Here is a 19469-nt window from a genome sequence, read left to right on the forward strand (position 1 = left end):
TTAAACCATATATGGATCATCTCATAATTCCTTGTAGATTAATTATGATAACTTTTGCAATCCATGTCATATGCTACTATCAAATATCTTTTAGTCAAAATTAAATATTTATTCATAGTAGACTCATAATACAAATTTGTTTATTTAGTTGAAAAATAAACTCAATAAACTTTTCAAAAATATATGGTTCAATCAGGAATTTTTTGTATAAAATTTAAAATAATTTTTGTAATTCATCTCTTATACTACTGTCATTTAAGATAATTTTCAATTAATTTATTTAAGTAATTAAATATTTAATTTAATTAATTAAAATATTTTTATCAAATTTTTGGTGTCTATAACTTCCTCCTTGTCTGCCAAAATCTCACCGACTAAAGCGATGGTATATTAGATAACTTTCTATTATTATATAATACTTTGCTATGTCATTAGATTGCGAGTAAGAGATGAAATAAGAGGGAAAATAAACAAAAGCAACTTGTAAGGGCCGACTCCTGATGAAATATCATCACATGCATTTGCAGCCATATTCTCAGGAGCTTCGATTACATATTGATTGATAAATCATCATCATAATTGGAATCCCTCAGTTCTTAGTCTTTTTCATTAATTATAAAATAAATAAAATAATGATCTATTTTCACTTACCAACCGTTTCAACAACAATCTTGTATAGATTTCTCTGCCCACTTTTCTCATAATTTCAAACCAACATTCATCCTTTCTTCCGCTAAAGCCATTTTCACATGCATTTATAACAAACCCAAACAGAAATACCTATAAATAACCAATAAACTTAATATGAATTCCTCAAAAATACATGCATCCAGGAAATAAAAAGGTGGCTGACCTTAGGCGTCTGACCTCTGTTTGTGGGTTACTGCTTCTTTTACTCCATGTTTGTGAATCCAAAACCTGAACCCTTAGGTTTCATTCGAACTAAAGGCACCCAGTTTTTCCAAAATGGTTCCACATTACTCTTCAATGGCTTCAACTCCTATTGGATGATGAACGTGGCATCACAGCCAAGTGAAAGACGAAAGATACAAAATAACCAATGTCTTTCTTGAGGCTACAGCTGCCGGTCTTAGCGTCTGCCGAACGTGGGCTTTCAGTGATGGTGGTGACAACGCTCTGCAGATTTCTCCTGGTGTTTACAATGAAGGAGTCTTTCAGGTTTCTTTTATCTCCAAATCTCCATTTTCCCGTTTGCCTAATGTATATGCAAGAATACTCTCACACATTTCTACAATGGTGTTTATTTCTGATTCAACTAATCTTAGAATATTGTTGTATTTATTCTTTCCCTACTCTTTTTGTTCACTCTTCCTTAATAAAGGGTTAAGCACAACTAAATTTTTATGAAAAATTTGAACCTGGAACGAACCCACCATTAAATACAAGCCAAATCATGATATATAGGTTACTCTTTTAAAAAATTTCCATAGGGAAAATACATATATGAAAAGAGAATCTATCGTGCCAGTCCCGTGATCTATGGTTTTCCATGGCAGTTCCGTTGCTTAATGACATAGAAGTTAGCCCAATTATGGCAAAGACTAACTGTTCCGAGCAATTCCAGGCTCTTGATTTCGTGATTTCAGAGGCAAGACAGCATGGAATCCGCTTAATTTTGAGTTTGAGCAACAACTAGCAAGATTTAAGGGGAAGAAGACAGTATGTGAACTGGGCTAGAGCTGCAGGAATACGTATATCCATGGTGAATAATGATGATGATTTTGACGGCAATGCAGTTGTGAATGGATACTACAAGAACCATGTGCAGGTATAGAGTGAAAACTCGATTAACCAAAAACTAAAGTACATAGCTCCTTGTTACCAGAGTAATGCTGAAATTAACTCCACTGCTTTATGAGAAGTCTATGTTTGTGTTGCAGAAAGTGCTAACAAGGATCACGTTAATCAAAAGAATCCCACATAAAGATGACCAAACAATTATGGCATGGGAACAAATAAATGAACCACGCAGCCAAGTTGATTACTCTGGTAAAACCATAAATAGTGTAAGTTGCGAGTAGTCCATAAAACTTGAGGGAACATATATATGTGCCCTGCCAGAACAGATATTAATGTGTCTTTCAATATGGATTTTGCTTCTTTCTCTGACTAAACTACACTTGCTGATATGACAGGAATGGGTTCAAGAGATGGCAACATATCTAAAATCCATTGACAACAAGCACTTGGCATGGAAGATTTCTATATGGAGAGTCAATGCCAAGTAGAAAACAATTCAATCCTGGTTACCAAGTTGGCACAGATTTTATTAGCAAAAATGTTATAAAGAATGATATTGAAGAAGCCTTTGATTTTTAAGCGACTTTGGAAAATCAAAGAAAGATGCAGGATCTTGAATACGGTATACATGAACATAAACAATTCAGCATTGGGGGCGGCTTGGTTTGGCAAATATTAGCACAAAGGCATGGAGTCATAAAATATGATGGATACGAGATTGTTTTATCTCAAGACAGATGGTCAGGCAATGTTCCTTATCAACATTCTAAGAAGATGGCCATGCTTGCTAAGAAGCTCTTATCCAATTATCTATTACATTATATAATAACTGTCCCCAAATAGATTTTGGGTTGACAGTTCAGCAATGTAATACAATATGATTAGGGGAAATTTTGGGATGGATGTTGTTTTTAAGTTTGGGTATCTGTTTCATACAATATGATTAGGGGAAATTTTGGGATGGATGTTGTTTTTGAGTTTGGGTATCTGTTTCTTTTTTCTTTTCACTTCTCTTTCTTTTAGGCTTTCAGCGTTTTTCCTCTTTTCTTTGTTTAGTTCGTCCTGGGTGAGTTTCTTTTTTTTTTTTTTCTCATGTTGATTTCTTCATTTTTTTTTTGTGGATGAAGAAATTAAATACAGTTTAACCCATAATTCAAGTTATTTTTACGATGTTTCTTGTGCGTATTGGTATTGTTTGATTTATTGTTTCTATTTTTCATGTATTGTATAGATTATTATTTTTGTGATTTTTAGGTTTTGTTTTTGTGTTTAGGTTTTCTTTTTTTTTCCTTTTGTTAAGCCATGTTTTTTTATTATGAGTTAGTAATTGAAAGTAGTTATATGTTGGAAGGTTTTTGAAATTGGCTTTTAAATGCATTTTTAGTGCTGAAGATCGCATCAAAGACCAACAATCCCCTTTTGCCTTTTCTTCCACTTCCAAAACTTTAGGTCCATCTATCCACTTTCATCTTTCAGTTTCAAACACCCATTTACTTGCCTTTAGGTTTGGTTTTAATTAAATTTTATTTCTTTGAATCATTTGGACTATAGGTTTCACTTTTATTTATTTGCTTTTAAGTTTATTCTTTTATGATTCTATGCAAGCTTGTGGTGTTGGTATGGAAGCTTTTAATATCTACTTTAGGGCTTTAAAAAAATGGTGATGAACCCACCAAAGGTTTCATGTTGAAGACTGTAATTGCAAGTGTTTGATTATTGAATGACATTTGCCATCAGTATAAGTTAGAGCAAGAGCAACAGAAAGGGTTTAACTGGTGCAGCGATTGTTAAATAGTAGAAACAGAGTGAATCGAATTCGGTATTGCTCTCGGAGAACTACAAGTTACCCCTTGTGTGGATTGACTTGGAAATTATTGGTAACTAATTTAGTCACTATAACAGTGATTATGTGATATAAAAAAGGTATGCATTTCGTTTCATGTTTGTTTATATTTGTTGCTATACAGATTTGAATATTGAGAATATTCTGAATTTTGAAATTTCTAAATTTTCAAAGCTCTCGGTTTGGGAAAGCTATATTAATTCTGAGAAATTTTCAGTTGACTCTAAGTAAAAAAAGCTTTACTAAGATTTAATGTCCGAATACTAGCTGAGAAGTGCCCAAACAAATTACCTTAAAATTGCAGCAAGTAGACTTTTAATATAACCAAAAAAATCTTGAAAAGACAAAATTTGTCTTGCCATTATGTGTTTGGCAAATGAAATTAATTTCATCTCTAGATTTTCCATAATGGTCTCTTTAATGTCAAAATTTTCATGATCATTTTTCCAAACGAAAGCAGATATGGATAGCAATGTAGTTCTTCAATTTAGTTTATCTCATTAAACATGCCTTGTGATGGTTATCACATAATCTTATTTAATTTATGCTGTATACTTTTGATTTATATGTGGAAATGAGATATTTTATTCTTTTGGGTTGTTTAAAGTCTTACATATATTTGTAATAGAGCATTTCTATATTTTCTAATACTTTTGAGTTATGTTCAGTGAGAGTTGATAATATTTTAGATCTAATTCAGAATATATTTTTTTCCAAGGTCCTGATCTGGTTATCCATTAATCAAAGAGTGTTTAGATAGAATATTTTCTTTACATAATAAAAAACGCAAAAGAAAATAACTTCATAGCTTACCCTCGTCATTGGGATCTACAAAAGGATTTGCAACTTTTGCTTGGTTGTTAGCTGAGCTACAAAATGCATGTGGCAATCCAGATTGTGGTGGAGAACTCGTGCTGCTCTATCTTGATTGTCCATTTAAGTTGTGAGTTCTTATCTAATGGTTCAAGTACATCTCCAAGCTAGAAGAAGTTTGTCATATACTCTTCCTGCCCTTCAAAAATCTTCCCCTAGTAAAGAATAGGCCGAAAAGAAATTAAAATTTAACGTTGGAAACATTTAGTAGCTTGAAGGTGTTGTAGTAACTTGAAATTAGTGGTATCAGAGTAAATGATATCTTAACTACTATAAGTACCCGTCTTTTCACTTTTCAAGATATCTCTACAATGATACTTTTCTGTTCACCTGCCCTTTTACATCTTAAGGTCGAGCAACAAGTGGTAAAACAGGAAATAAAGAGCATATTATCAAGCATAAAATACTTTTAATTCCCCAGTAACCAGTATATCATCAATGTCCCAAGGCATTGAGATAAACCATTAGATATGCTTTTCAAGAGTCTTTATTTACCTACAATAACTAACATGATCAAGTGTCATGCCTTGGGTGGGCGCGTCAGGCATATCAGGCGCACCAACAGGCGAGCCAGAGGTTGAGGCCTATAGATCGGCGCGCTAGCGGGTATTTGCGTGCAAGGCCTAAAAGACGAGGCTAGAACGCCCGCCCAGCTTGCAGGCCAGCTCGTGAGGCCAAGACCTGGCATGCAGGCTGCTCGTAACACATCCAGAAGGGCCCAAGGTGCTGGACATGTAAGAGAAGCTTCTGAAAGCTTGTAGGATCAGCAGGAGCCTCCTGGTAGATTTGGTTGACCCTAGAAATCAGGAGTTAGAATCCTGATTGATTGTAATTTGTGTAATCCCATGATTTTATCCTTTATTCTAGGGATATTGCCATTAAGTGTAGCTGGAGCCTCAACTATAAATAGAAGGCTGCTCCACCCTCATTTGTACACCATCAAACACTTCTGTTTCAATGAATACACAGCATATTCTAGCATTCTGCCTTGTTATCCTGTTTCTCTTTAACTTGCGTAATTAGCCTTTCCCATTGTTCTAGTGCCCACACACTTGTGTTTTAGGCTGACTTAGGCGTAAAGGAGGAGATTCCAAGCCTAAGGCCGCACGGATTCTGAGTCTAAGGTCAGAGCCCGTGACAGTTGGTATCAGAGCAAGTTCGATTCTACGTGTTTGTGTTGTGCAGGTTAGATCGTGATTGAGGAGATGGCATCCCAAAGCGACGTTGCTAACCAACAACCAGAGGCCTAGGAGCAGGGACGTGGAAGATGTAGGAAAGCCAGTTTTAGAGATATATGGTCTACCATGGACGGTAGGCTAGCCAAGGTGGAGGTGACCATGGGCGACATGGGGGAGAAGCTTGGGGAAGTGGAGACTCACATTGCATTGCTAGACTCCATGGGGGAGGAGATCCAAGGTGAGCTGCAAGCTGCTCTCAACAAAGGCATGGACGTGATCACCCAAAAGAATGAGGCTTTGAAGGCTGAAATGCTGACCTTACGCGATGGCATGAAGGCCATGCGTCAGCGGATGGAAGAGCTTGCTAGTGAGCTCGTTACTTACAAGATTGCCATTTGGAATGGCATGTTTGTTGGAGTGTCCAAGTCCAGAATGGATGTCCCCAAGCCTAAGGAGTTCAAGGGGAGTAGGGTGGCCAAGAAAGTAGACAACTACCTATGAGGTATGGAGCAGTACTTTCAGGCCATGGGCATGCAAGACAAGGCGATAAAGGTAAGCACTGCTGCTATGTATCTCACTGATATAGTCTTATTGTGTTGAAGGCGTAGGTGTGATGATGTCAGGCGTAAGAGCGCTAAGATTGGAACCTACAGAATTCTAAAAAAAGTTCAAAGAGCAATTTTACCCAGAGTATACTGATGATGAGGCACGGGCAAAGTTACGCAGGCTGAGCCAGCAAGGGGACATAAGGGAGTACTTATGTCTAGAAATTCTCTAAACTGATGCTACAGATCTTAGATCTAGATGAGAAAGATACCTTATTTACTTTCATGGATGGGCTGAAACCGTGGGTGAAGCATGAGCTACAACGGAGGGGAGTTTATGACTTGGCTAAAGCCATGACTACTATTGAGACCTTGATAGAGTTCAAGCCTTTGAACAAGTTTTAGTCTTCCAAGCCCAAGGGTAAGGGTAAGAAAAAGGATCGAAAAAAATAGTCTAAAAAAAAAGACCGTGACCGGGAGTCCAAGGATGGAGACTGAGACCGTTGAACCGAGAATGGTGAGAGGAAGCCACCAGTAGGCAAGTGGAAAACAAAAGAGGATCGAGAACCACTAGTATGCTACCTATGTGGAGGGAGCCACATAGCGCGCAATTGCCCGTAGAAGGGCAAGTTGGTTGCTATAAACAAGGAGTCTAACGAGGAGCCAGAGTCAGGGCCAGCAAAGCTTGGGTCGTTGGTGCTCAATGCTATCCAGAGTAAGGGGAGTCGCAAGCCAAAGGGCTTGATGGTTGCACATCTGATAGTTGCGGGTCAAAAGGTGAGCGCACTGATGGACACAGATGCCTCACATCTTTTCATTTTAGGTGATGAAGCCCGAAAGCTCAGACTAAAGGTGTAAAAAGGGATCGGTACCATTAAAATGGTGAACTCCAAGGAGGTTCCAGCCATTGGAGTAGCACAGGGAGTGGAGTTACAGCTTGAAGACTGAAAAGGCAAAGAGACCATAGAGGTAATACCCCTTGACGATTATGAGTTTATGATTAGGTTGGATTTTCTTGTTCGGATTAATGCCCTCATTGTGCCTTTTATCGATTGTGTTTACATCTTGGATGCATGGTGCTAATGCCTAGTGCCATTGAGGAGAGGGTCTGGAGTTGGGTCACGGGTGGTGTTAGCAATCCAATTTGCCAAGGCAGTAAGCAAGGAAGAAGACACCTTCTTGGCAACCCTGAAATATGATGAGCCAAAAGATAAGGAGACCGAGTCACCCTTGGAGGTACTAAAGGTGCTGTAGACCTTTAGTGATGTGATGCCCGTAAAGCTGCCTAGCCAGCTACCACCTAAGAAAGAGGTAGACCACAAGATCGAGCTGGTGTCCGAGGCCAAGCCACCAGCTAGAGCCCCTTATCGAATGTCCCCACCAGAGTTGGAAGAGTTGAGGAAGCAGCTCAAAGAGTTAGTTAATGCTGGCTTTATCAGGCCATCGAAGGCATCATATGGTGCACCAGTTTTATTTCAGCACAAGCATGATGGGTCGTTGCGGTTGTGCATAGACTATCGAGCTTTGAACAAGCCACTAAGAACAAGTACCCTATCCCACTCATTGCGAACTTGTTCGACCAACTTGAGAGTGCAAGGTGGTTCACCAAGTTGGATTTGAGGTCGGGCTACTATCAAGTGAGGATCACAGAGGGAGATGAGCCAAAGACAGCATGTGTCACTCGGTATGGTTCGTATGAGTTCTTGGTGATGCCTTTCGGACTCACGAACACCCCAGCAACATTCTGCACCCTTATGAACAAGGTACTTTAGTCGTTCCTTGATCGATTTGTTGTGGTTTATTTGGATGACATTGTAAACCACCTGAGACATGTGTCCAAGGTGTTGCGGGTGCACAAGCTGTTTGTCAAGAGGGAGAAGTACTCATTCGCCCAGCAGGAGATCCCGTTCCTTGGCCACATAGTGGGAGGTGGCAGGATACGCATGGATGAAGGTAAGGTGCACGCCATCCAGGAGTGGCAACCGCTAGCCAAGGTTACTGAGTTGAGATCATTCCTTGGGTTGGTTAACTACTACATGTGCTTCATCAAAGGTCACTCAGCAATATCCATGCCATTGACTGACTTGCTCAAGAAAGGGAGAGCATGAGAGTGGAGCGCAGGGTGCCAGGAAGCCTTTGACAGGTTAAAGCAGGTTGTGACCGAGGAGCTAGTCTTGGCCTTGCCAGACCATGCCAAGCCATATGAGGTGCATACGGATGCATCAGACTTTGCCATAGGGGGCGTGTTGATGCATGAGGGACATCTAATCGCGTTCGAGAGCAGAAAGCTGAACGAGATTGAGTGTAAGTACACGATCTAAGAAAAAGAGATGACTGCAGTGGTGCACTACTTGTGCACTTGGCGCCATTACCTATTAGGGTCGAGGTTTGTGGTTAGGATGGACAATGTAACAACTAGCTACTTCCAAACGCAGAAGAAGTTGTCCCTCAAGCAGGCGAGATGGTAAGATTTTCTTATAGAATTTGACTTTCAGATGGAGTACAAATCGGGGTGGGTGAACCTAATGGCAGACACCCTGAGCAGAAAGGCTAACCTTACTGTCATTAGCCAACCAGAGGGGTCACTGGTACCGCGCATCAATGAGGGACTTGCGTATGATCCTACAGCCAAAGCTCTTATGGAGTACGCCCAGTAAGGTAAGACTAGGCGATTTTGGATGCAGGATGGTTTATTGTACACCAAGGGTAATAGACTGTTTGTGTCACAGCACGGAAAGCTCCGTAAGAAAGTTTTACAAGAATGCCATGATTCAAGGTGGGCTGGACACCTAGGAGTGAGCTGTACCTTAGCGTTGATTGAGGACCGGTACTACTGGTCGCACATAAGGGACGATGTGAAGGCCTATATGAAGACTTATCTTGTGTGCCAACAGGACAAGGTGGAGCTCAAGAAACCAGGCCATTTTTTAGAGCCATTGCCAGTGCCAGAACGACAATGGAAGAGTGTTTCTCTGGACTTTATAGTCGGTCTACCCAAAGCAAAGGGGTTTGGAAGCATCATGGTAGTGGTGGACAGGTTTTTCAAGTATGGAATCTTCATTCCAGCAACTAAGGAGTGCCCAACCGAAGAGGTAGCTTGATTGTTCCTGAAAAACATGGTTAAGTACTGGGAAGTGCCGATGACCATTGTTAGTGATGGGACGGGCATTTTACGGGCAGGTTTTGGATTGAGTTGTTCAAGCTATTGGGGTCAGACTTGAACTTTTCCACTAGCATGCATCTATAGACCGATGGGCAGACAGAACGTGTGAATGGACTATTAGAGGTTTACCTCAGCTATTATGTAAGTGCCACACAAAGGGACTGGCCAAAGCTGCTAGATGTTGCGTAATTTTCCTACAACTTGTAAAAGAACGAGGCAACGAACTAGAGCCCATTTGAGGTTGTGACAGGGCAACAATCACTAACACCCGATTCAATTGCTGCAGGTTATACAAGGCCGAATCCAGCAGCATACAAGTTTACCAAGGTATGACAGGAGCAAACTGACTTGGTCAGAGTTTGTCTACACAAGACGGCCAAGAGGTCGAAGAAGTGGGCAGACCAGAATAGGCGGGACGTACAGTTCCAGATTGGAGACTTGGTGTTGGTGAAGCTACATCCCATTGTGCGCCACAAGGGGCTGCACAAAGGCCTAGTCCAGAGGTATGAAGGACCTTTTCGAGTAGTCAAGAGGGTAGGCAAGGTTGCCTACAAGCTGAATATGCCACCCAAGTTGAGGGTACACCTGGTGTTCCATGTGAGCATGCTCAAGCCATTCCATGAGGATAAGGGAGATCCAGGACGGGCAAAGTCAACGCGTGCGCCATTAAAAGTAAGGGCCTCATATGAGAAGGAGGTCCACAGCATCATAGCTGATCGGGAGATGAGATGGAAGAACTATCAACTAAGACAAGAGTACTTGGTGCACTGGAAGGGACTTCCAAACAGTGAGGTGAGCTGGGAACCAATAGAGGACTTATGGCAGTTCGAGGACTAGATCAGGTAGTACCATGCACAAGACGCAATGAGGGCGTTGTGCAATCAGGTGGGCGAGAATGTCACATCCTAGGCAGGCGCGCCAGGCACATCAGGCGCACTAGTAGGCGAGCCAGAGGTTGAAGCTTGCAGACCAGGCGCGTTGGTGGGTATTTGCACGCAAGGCCTAGAAGACAAGGCCAGAACGCCTACCCAGCTTGCAGGCCAGCCCATGAGGCCAAGCCTGGCATGCAAGTTGCTCGCACCACATTCAGAAGGGCCCAAGGTGCTGGACACGCAAGGGAAGCTTTTGGAAACTTGCAGGATCAGCAAGAGCCTCCTGACAGATTTAGTTGACCATAGAAATTAGGAGTTAGAATCCTGATTGATTATAATCTGCATAATCTCATGATTTTAGCCTTTAATCTATGGATATTGCCATTAAGTGTAGCTGGAGCCTCAACTATAAATAGAGGGCTACTCCACCCTCATTTGTACACCATCAAACACTTCTGTTTCAGTTAATACACAGCATATTCCAGCATTTTACCTTGTTATCTTATTTTTTTTAACTTACGTAATTAACCCTTCTCATTATTCTAGTACCGTACGCTTGTGTTTTAAGTTGACTTAGGCATAAAAAAAAGAGATTCTAAACCTAAGATCACACGAATTTTGAATCTAAGGTTGAAACCCGTGACACGAGCACTTGCTTTTATCTGTTGTGGAAATAAAAATTTATGACTATTAATAAAAGCGATCCCCCTAAGGGACAGCTCAACAATGTAAAAGAAAAAAATTAAGGATAATTGTTGGAAAAAAGCTTTCTGCAGAAGCTTCTCCACAAAACATTAAAGCTTTTCCCTCGAATTTCATCCTTTATGGCCTCCAATGGTGCTTCTACTGTAAATCTTCTTTTTCTTTTCTTTTCTTCCATTTTATAGTAATTGGTGTTGATTCTTTCTCTTTTTTTTTTTTTCCTTTTAATTTTTGTATTTAATTTTGAAAGGAACAAGGTGTTAGGGATGTGATGGAGAACATTTTGGAAAAGATCAAATGGCAACTGGCCTTTGGCTCTAGTAGTAATTTGCTCCAAGGTCCACTTTTCAAGCATCAGAGACCATATGAACCCTTAAATTTACTGTGCTAATTCTAGTTAAATTTTCGATTTTGTTATCAATTATTGCTTTCATCAATTTGTAATTTTTTTCATAAATTTTCAAGAAATTTGGTGATTTAATATATGTACTGTACATTGGTTTAGCAGTTAAAGAAATGGAATGAACGGTGGGTGATATTAGATCCTATAATAGGGCAAATGGAGTATATCCCCCTTCTTTTTCTTTTATACGTTTTTCAGAGTTTTGATTTTCTTTTTTTTGTTTTCTTCACCCAGGTGAGTTTATTCTTTTCTTTTCATGAAAGGATTTTGTTTTCTTCACCCAGGTGTGTTATCTCTTGAAAGGATTTTGTGTTTAGAAACACTTGCTTGTTTATTCTAATTTTTTCTTTTGCATGCTATGGTTGGCTATACTTTATGTTGGCTATACTGAATCTATTGGTGTAATATGGGTTGAATTTGACCATTTAGGAAATGGAGGTTATCTTACATCTAAAACTGCATCAAAAAGTGCTCAGATTGTGAAGGTTCAGTCTATTGGAGTCCTTGCTATCTCAGCGGATGAATTGAAGGAAATCATAGATAACTTTCGTACAAATTCTTTGATTGGAGACGATTCATATGGTAGAGTCTACTATGGAGTTTTTAAAAGTGGCAGGCAACAGCAATCAAAAAGTTAAATGCCAGCAAGCAACCTAATGATGAGTTTTTAGTCCAGGTTCAGTTGACAGCTATAATTCATTGCATTTACTGCATCTCAATATTAATTTTAGAGTTTAAGATTTGTATCCATTGATGCATGGATTTTCAGGTTTCCATGTTATCAAGGTTGAACCATGAAAACTTTGTTCAATTACTTGGTTACTATGTTGAAGGGAGCTCCTGTATACTTTGCCTACAAGTTTGTGTCTAATGGATGATATTCTCCGTGGTATGTGTGATGATGCTTCATTCATTGCTCCGGTTATACAAAGCTGAAAACTATTGACGAGTGTAACGATGCTTGAAGTAAGGACCTCTTAGTGATGCTATTATAAAATTGAATTATAAAGTTTCTTTCTCTATTGGAAACAAAATCTCTAGCTTGTAATATTTACATGTCGTGATGTTAATATTGCAAGATTATTATTATTATTTTAATGCAGGGAGAAAAAGTGTTAAGGGAGCTCAGCTAGGCCCTGATCTAACATGGGCACAAAGAGTAAATGATTAACAATTTTTATTAGTAAATTTATTATCACATGAAATTGTTATATATTGGCAGATTCATTGTGTAAAATAACATAACAGATTCTTTGGCCTTGACATGCGCGTTTCAACTTTGGTAGGTTTATGTTATGGGTTTTCTTTTGCTTATAGGACCTTTATATACTTGAATTTGAGCTGTGGACCTAATACAAAATAACTATCTTGCTTATCATTATGGTTATTCTTTTCCCGTAGTGTCTAGCTGCAATGTCTTTGAAGCTAGGTCAATGGCACTGTTGGAACAGTAGTTGGAGGTATGTATACCAACAATGATGTTATTGCTACTGTGATCCTTGGTACTGGATCAAATGCAGCTTATGTGGAATGTGCGCACAGGCAATACCAAAATGGTATGGTCTACTACCCAAATCAGGAGAGATGGTCAGCTGTTCTTTAATTGCTATTAGTAACCTTTTATATAGCTTGGAGACTGTTTCTTTTCTTTCTTGGTGTCACAATTAAAATCAATGATGGTATCTATGTAGGTTTAAAATAGAACTGTTTAATTAAAATAGTATGAATACTAAAGTTGCTGTTGATAATGACTGAAGGTTATCAATATGGAGTGGGGTAAGAAAACATATCTGCGAGTAATATTTTAATTTTATATATCAGAGTTATGCTATTCAGCAAATCATTTTCTGTCAGAAACTGGAATTTGCTGGTAGTATCATTGATCTGATTTAAATATTAAAAAAAAAAAAAAAAAGGAATATTCCTGATGTCATTTGATACTATCTTCAATAGTTGCTTGAAAATATGACATCAATTACATTGTCATAATGAGCATGCTATTGTTCGTAGTCTAATTTTACTAAGTGAGATTTATTATTATTTTAAATGTTTTCACATTCTTACAAATTAAGTTAATTAAATGTTAAAAATAGACCGGGAACAAAACCCTTCAGCAAATGACAATTTAGACACCTTCAAAACCAAAATTAAGGTCTTAAATGAATCAAATATTTCAACTTCCTTTGTTAATTATTTCCCAACCAAATCACTGAAATGCTTCAACTATTGCAATATGCAGCTGCAGATATATTAAAAAAATTCAAGAAACAACACTAATTACAACAAAATTTTATAGCATAAAAAACACGTACCCTGCTACAAAGCTATAATATAACCCACAATGGCCGGATGAATAAATTTACTTTCAGGGTCAACAGCTTTTAGCAGAATCTGGCAAAGCTCTGTACAACGTGGGATGGCAGTGTTAGAAACCATATTAAAAAAATCTCATCTTGTGTTGCTCTAATAAGTGCAATCCCCACCTATCGAAGTAAATCCAAAAGAGGAGGTTGTTCATATGTTCGTTTAGCATGAATTGCTCGAGGCTGAATTTGTTCCCCTCCCTCGGCCTTTTCCTCTACCCACAGCAGCTGAGGGTGGTGCTGCAAGTTTTGGAGCAGTCTGCTCATTCTTGCTGGGACCTAATATAGAAGGTCTGCTGCTTTATGATTATTGTATGATGAACTCATCGAAGCTGAAATCCCCTGGTTCTGTTTCACGAATCCAATAGAGTTCTGGAGACTCCTACTGTTCAAAATACTTGCATTCGAAGTTGAACTCCCATGATTAGGTCTTAGTAGCTCCCCAGAGTTTCGGTTGCTGAAGGCCCAACTATTGCTCTTGTCTGTTCGGTAGTTCATGTTGCTTGGGGTATTTGAGATAGAACAGGAACTTTAATTGTTCGTGGCTGGTCCCATTGTGCTATTGTTGAAGGTCCCAGGATCATTTGAGGCACTAGGCCGTGGAGACCAGTTTGCAAAAGGATCTAAATCATCAAAATTTGAAGATGGTGATGTGCCAGCATTCATTTGCTACTCGCCATTGCCTGACTCTGAATTAACACCTGAAGATGCACGAGGAGGCCATTCAATGTCAACCGGATGGCAAGAAACACGTCTGCTGGCTAGATACGGTAGATATCAAGGAAGACTGTGATTGTCCGGGTGCTGATTGAATTGATTTATCACCTAAAATAGAGAGAAGGGATAAGTTGTTTTTTGGAGGCTGGCGGAAAGTAGAATTGGCACTGGCACTCGCATTGGCAGCTCCTCTGGTAGTAGGACCCCAATCCTCATCCCATGCTGGGCTGTTTTGCGCTGAAGCCACAGTTTCAGTTGCTTTGCACAAAGTTCGAGACTGAAGCCCATTGAAAGTAGTAGCAGGTTTTACCTCTGGGACTCCAGAATCAGTTAAAGTAAACCCCCGGTTTTCTTCTATCTTTCTGAGTTAAAATAAAATTAGGAATCACAATATCTTCATAAGAAAGTGGTAAAATAACAATAGTATTAGTACTGACTATTATTGTTCAGTGAGTGTAAGAGAAGAAGAAAAAAAAATCATTTTTTGCCATGAAATTACACAGGTATATAGAGAAATAGGTTCTGAGGGAATTCAACAAGCACAACAATAGCTATACCTGAGAATATCCTTGACAAAGAGCATATATTTGGCAAACCGCTGAACATTCAAATGTTGGGCTGTAAGAAGAGGAGTGAGTAGAGGGTGAACATGCTCTGTGGTGAATTCGACTCCGTACCGAACAAGATGAATGGACAAGACGGATAATGAGATGCAACTCACCAGGAGTTCCCAACATAGCAATGAAAAACAACTTAAGCAACACAGCTAAAACATGAACACGAGGCAGAATGGCTTCTTTCACAAGCTGAAGAGCATAAAAAATAATTTGAAACATAAACTTAGTACCTTAATGTACGGAATATCATCAGGAATATAATAATAAAAAAAAAAACTCAAAAATATAGATGAAACATTCAAGATGTTTAATATCATATTGTAAATTCAAATTTCATATTGTACAAATTCTTATTTTAATATATTAAAATAAACAATTAAAAACGTTACAATACGCTAAAAACAGCTTAAAGATTTTCAAATAAAATTCATTGTAAAACAGAACAACTTGTCCCACAAGTTATAAAGCATAAAATAATAATTTTAAGTAACTTGTTAGTACCTTCATCATAATGAAATACCAACAAGAATGTAATAGCAAAAAGGAAGTACTAAAATCATGTTTCTCTTTGCAAAGAGTGTTTTGAATTGTGACTCTGCAATCATCGGCAAAATCATTGGCTGCATAACCAAATTCCTTAGTTCTGCACAAAGAGGAGAAGTACCTGCATTTAGAAAATCTTATTCACTTGATCTGCTTGTCTGCCAAATGCAATAGTTAATATAACCGAACCACCAATATCAACTGATTGAGCTTGGTGATCCAGAAATAGCAACAAATAAAAAAGGAGATAGATGACACTTAGAAGATCTTGAAGAATATCAAATGCATCACAGCATGAGAGAAAAATAAGCTGGGAGGGAAGGAGAATGCACATGTGAAAATCACTTTACAAAATCAACAACAGCCCTTTCGAATATTTATTCGTTTAGTTTCCCAAATATCCATAAAGCCAGACCCATGTTCAATAACTACAACAGTACTTAAAATTCAAATTTGTATTACACGCTAAGCAAAATTAGGAACGCAGCACTCAGAGGCAAAATAAAATCGCAAACCTTATATCGCAACACACGGGAGTCGAAGTCTTTCCACATATCAGATAACACTTTTAAAAACTCGGACTTCTGCATGTTATCTCTTTCCTGCAAGGAACAAAATTGTCACCCAGGAATTTAGCATTTTCATAGCACTTATTTCAAGCAAGTTGCTTCTAGATGACTGCATTTAATGAGCACGTGTTAGACAAACGAGAAGTCAAATGCATACAAGCATGTTGTCGAGGAAGCGAAGAGCACGCAACCTAGTATCATCCTGGAAAAATGGAGAACCTGCAAATACATTACATAAAATTCAAAATCAATAAATTAATCCAAATAGTAGAGTTAAAATGCCAATTCAATAACTATGTGGAACTAACGGGATACTTCATGTCGTTTGCTTTAATTTAACAACGCATCATCCAAATTAAACATGTCTACTGAGTGTCAATAATAAAAATATTAATATTAATACTTTTCAATCAAATATTAATATGTACATAACTTTTTTATTTCAAAACAGTTTTGAATTTAAAAATTTAAATATTAAAAACCCATTAAGATCAAATATCTAAGTTTCAAAGTCCCTAGGGAATTCATAATATTTTTCACAGGCCCAAAAACAATGTTGTTATTATCCAGCTGAGGGCAGGGGCCAGGCCCTATATTGATCAAGAACTCAACATTCCTATAATTAGAATCTAGCTTAACCTCATTATCATCGTTCGCTGACAAACAAAGCGAAACAATACCAGCCATTGAAAGTCTAAGCAAGATGGCCTGAGGGTCAACAGTCTCAGTGTTCCAAGGCAGGTCCTAGGCAGGAACAAGATGGACGTCGCCCTACTCTTAGCTGTGGCCTTGGCATCTAGCTTTCAAGAACTGTCCTGGGAATGTTTTGTGGATGAGAGTGTTTTTGTAGGAGGAAGAGGTTCACATGAGCTTGAAAGTGGAGACTGTCCAGATTTGGGAAAAAAAACCTTCATCCCGTGTCCAGGCTGTGTCCAGCCATGTCATCTGCCGTGTCGGAGGTGTGTCCCGACGTGTCCAAATTTTTTTTTTTTTTAATTTTTGGCGCGTACCTCCGTGTTGGAGGCATGTTCCTATCGAACATGTATCGGACACCATTATGCAAGGGTACACGGTTTGTCCGTGCTTCACAGCATCCAATTCAAAACAGAGACACTGTCTTTTGAATGGAAGTTTATATTTTACAATAAACAGCAATTTTGATGCATGCTTAATTGCTTTTCGCAGCAACTCCATGATCACTGAACATACAGTACAACTCATAATAGAGAGATGAGTTGAACCCCAAAATACTCTTAAAATGGTTTAACTCTAAACAAACTTGCATAGGGAAACAAGCTCTCCAATTTGAAAATCTTTTCTTTTTCTCTTTCTTTTGACCTATAAAAAATCGACAAGGTCTACAACGCTCCCATTATTACCAGTAAAATCCAGTGTTGATGGCCTGATAGATTCATTTGCAGAAGGCATCCTCTGTAAGTCATGGATTAATTCTAGTGGGGTAGAGGAGAAGGCTTCATTGGCTAAGTATGTCAATGTATTCATATACTGCAGGAAAGAAACACAGCAATCAACCACTAGTACTATAAAATAGATTAGGAAATAGTGTAAAGAAGTGAAGCTAAAATATTTTAATAAGCTAACTTTATTATTATTAGGGATAGCCGGTGCCTGAAAAGTTTTCGATTGATTAAACTTTTTAGGGTTCATTTTTTTTTTTAATTGAGTTTTGGGTCGGGTTGAAGTCATATTTTAGAAAAATTCATTTTAATTTGATCCGATATATATATATATATATATAATTAATTTTTTAATTTTATATTTTTTTAAACTTATATTTATATTAAAAAAATAATATTTTATATTTTAAAAATAATGTTTTATTAATTTTGGATTTGATCGAATTGATTATAATTTTATATAATATCGGATCAAATTATTTTTAAGTATAAAAAATAAAAAAAAATTATTGAGTCAAATTTGAGTCAAACAAAAATTCGTCCTGATCCGACTTGATGCCATCCCTAATTATTATACACAAAAAATTTAAAAGATAAATCAAGAAAAAACAGCATAATGTAAGTGTTGTATGTGGCAAAGGGATATACCTTCAACATGTTTTATTGAACTTGTTGAATTCCTAGTCTCTAAAACGGTCTTTGACACATACTTCTCTAATTTGCATGAGAGAACAAATGGACAGCAGTAGAAAAGGCTTTTTCATTTTGCCAAATGTATGTTTGAAACATTGGCAACATCACTGCAAAGCCAATCCCTATGGTCAAGTATTGCTAGATGTGTATAAACTGTCTTTATTTGTGTCTTGATTCTTAAGCTTCAATATCTGATTTTATAAGGCCCAAGACTAGCTTTAGGGTTTGCCTAAAGTTGGTATAAGGGTTCTTTTGGGGGATTGGATCTGTTGCCACCATCAAGAAAGTGGGGAAAACAAATATCCTAAGTGAGTAACTAGCAATAAAAGACTGACTGTACGTGGGTTTTGGGAAGAGCATTACCATTGTAATTTTGAATCTTAGATAGTTAATTCCTTCTTTGTTGTGCTCATGGACATAGAAGTAGGTACATAAACCATTTATATGGTTGGTGTTCTCGTTTACCATTTTGTGATTGTTTGTTGCCTTACTTCGATTAGTCTAATTTCTAAGTTTGGTTAATTTGATCGCCTTCCATTGCAACTAAGTGATTTGGAAAAGGGTGTTAATCACAACAAACAAGTATTAAGAGCAATTTTCTTAGAAATTCATTGATCTCGTTCTTATTCATGGCTTCTAATATCAAGAAATTCAATGGTAGAAAAAATTTTAGAGCAGATCTTATATAACAAGGGTTATTAAATGCATTGGAACTCAAAGGAGTTGAAAAACAAGGTGATGGAGGAATAGAGGTATACTAATATTGGTGATCGCCATGGGTTAGTAATGCCAGGAAAAAGGTAAGGAAGAAGTGGTGATTGAGGTAAGACTAAATCTAAGTTATGTTCAAAAAGGATTCTGACATGTTTCAAGTGTGGAGAGAAGGTCAAGGTAGGTGGAGCTGTCCTAAACTCAAGGATGATAAGTTGGATGATGAAGCTAATATAGTTACAGTTTGCAGTTCTTGGGAAGATGGTTTAGTTCTTTCTGTTACCACTGACAAAAGGTTTGAGTTCTTGACAAGCTAATATGTCCCTATCACATGTGGTAACAGGGAGTGGTTTGTTCCCTATGAAACCATTAAAAGAAATAGTTTTCTTAGGTGCTGGTTCACCTCTCCGGGTTGTTGGTATGGGAATTGTCGGTTTTGAAATGTATGATCGTAAGCTGAGGGAATTCAAGGTTCATCACATTCATGCAAAATGTTGA

General features: G+C 38.0%; 1 long non-coding RNA gene and 2 pseudogenes across 5 annotated transcripts in view; 2 read left to right on the plus strand and 1 right to left on the minus strand.

The window, feature by feature from the left end:
* Positions 1-899: 899 nt before the first annotated feature.
* LOC111315202 (mannan endo-1,4-beta-mannosidase 5-like) lies at positions 900-2535 on the plus strand (annotated as a pseudogene).
* An 8365-nt stretch (positions 2536-10900) lies between these two features.
* Positions 10901-13135, plus strand: LOC149513192 (uncharacterized). 4 transcript variants are annotated; one of them, XR_016330819.1, is made up of 5 exons: positions 10901-11072; positions 11188-11257; positions 11575-11624; positions 11770-12016; positions 12110-13135. It is a non-coding gene; the product is annotated as an uncharacterized LOC149513192 (long non-coding RNA). The 4 variants fall into 4 exon arrangements; XR_016330817.1 differs by having other exon boundaries at positions 10902-11072; positions 11188-11275; XR_016330820.1 differs by lacking the exon at positions 11575-11624 and having other exon boundaries at positions 10907-11072.
* Positions 13136-13566: 431 nt separating this feature from the next.
* LOC111315201 (SCY1-like protein 2 A) overlaps positions 13567-19469 on the minus strand; it is a 42153-nt pseudogene continuing 36250 nt past the window's right edge. Inside the window, exons 5-11 of the transcript XR_016330585.1 lie at positions 17529-17655; positions 16307-16368; positions 16071-16182; positions 15589-15701; positions 14978-15226; positions 14529-14782; positions 13567-14464 (exon numbers count right to left, since the gene is read on the minus strand). The product of XR_016330585.1 is annotated as an SCY1-like protein 2 A (transcript). The remainder of the gene's footprint in view (positions 14465-14528; positions 14783-14977; positions 15227-15588; positions 15702-16070; positions 16183-16306; positions 16369-17528; positions 17656-19469) is intronic.

The sequence above is a fragment of the Durio zibethinus genome, chromosome 20 (assembly GCF_047325235.1).
Source record: "Durio zibethinus cultivar Kanyao isolate XHJ-2024 chromosome 20, ASM4732523v1, whole genome shotgun sequence".
NCBI lineage: Eukaryota > Viridiplantae > Streptophyta > Magnoliopsida > Malvales > Malvaceae > Durio > Durio zibethinus.